The 1,305-nt window shown below is 45.7% G+C and overlaps 1 non-coding gene across 1 annotated transcript; it reads right to left on the bottom strand.

Annotated features, from left to right (window-relative positions):
* Positions 1 to 425: 425 nt before the first annotated feature.
* trnag-ucc (transfer RNA glycine (anticodon UCC)) lies at positions 426 to 497 on the bottom strand. Its single transcript has one exon. It is a non-coding gene; the product is annotated as a tRNA-Gly (tRNA).
* Positions 498 to 1,305: the final 808 nt, after the last annotated feature.

Consider the following 1,305-nt stretch of genomic DNA (forward strand, 5'->3'; position numbering starts at 1 on the left):
ACATTCCAATGGAGGCAAACTAGCTCAGACACTTTAATCAGGCAACATCCGCGCAACGCTTAACAAATCCTGCCGATCCTTCCTGTGAAGTGTCCTTTCTTGTAGAATCTGGAATAGAGTCAGAGCAGGATTTAACGGGAAACTCTTGAGGGACATTAATTCCATTTTTGATCCACGACGACACAGTAAATGATAGTTAATGACTCAATCTTAAACTCACAACATAAATTAGTTTGAGTCGATTACTTGGCCCTGGGGAGTTCTGCGTAGATCGTGTTCTATGTAAGAGCAACACACAGCAAAGTTGCTGATGAACGCAGCAGGCCAGGCAGCATCTCTAGGAAGAAGTACAGTCGACGTTTCAGGCCGGGACCCTTCGTCTATCTAAAAGGTTTATGTGCTATGTGGTCTAAAACTGTACAACCTGCGATGGCCGGGAATCGAACCCGGGTCAACTGCTTGGAAGGCAGCTATGCTCACCACTATACCACCATCGCTCAATGACGTAGCAAAGCATCTGAGTAGTGAGGCGTCTCCCATACTTCCATGTGATTCGATCAGTCCCCGAACTGCTTTCTGTCTGATCATTCCTCACTCTGCTGCAGGTCCTATTCCGATTAATTAATGTCGCCATCCCCAACAGACCAGAGTTAAACAACCAACCGCGAGCATACTCTAGGAATCAGACTGAGTTAGAGCCGAGCCGTGAACGAGTCGAAGAGCTACAAATGGAATGCTGCCTAGCGCATCACCAAATAGATAAACAAATCCTGATTATAATTGTCTTTTCAAACCACACACTGATGGGATCCCTTCCTTTGGCCAGTTCTTGAACACAGTAAGTGACTGAATCGCTAAAGTATCCTGAGGCGCCCCCAGTCACACGGTGAGAAGGGGATGAATAAATAGCGCCCAATCCACACTCAACAAATACACGTCAGGGTGACTCTGTGAGCTCTCATGTACCCTGAAATCCGTGCGACAGGTTCCATATCTGATGCACAATCAATTACTTCAAAAGACTGGAAGTACAGTATATACTGAAAAGCTTTTATTAACAGTAAAATTGATCCACGTCCACGCTGTATGTCTGTCCTGGAGTGTGGGAGGAGCAGTTACACGATCGCCTTTATTCAGGGTCTGTGGAAGGAGCCACAGGAGCAGTCAGCAGAGGGGCGTGTCCAGGCCGGTAACCCAGTTACTACCTATATACATGTTTTAACGCATTCACCACTTTTTTTTTAAAGAGAGTCCCACGGGGTTAAGTGACTAACAGTATTTAAAAACAAGTATATTTACAGGTCA

The sequence above is a fragment of the Mobula hypostoma genome, assembly GCF_963921235.1.
Source record: "Mobula hypostoma chromosome 30 unlocalized genomic scaffold, sMobHyp1.1 SUPER_30_unloc_4, whole genome shotgun sequence".
Lineage (NCBI taxonomy): Eukaryota > Metazoa > Chordata > Chondrichthyes > Myliobatiformes > Myliobatidae > Mobula > Mobula hypostoma.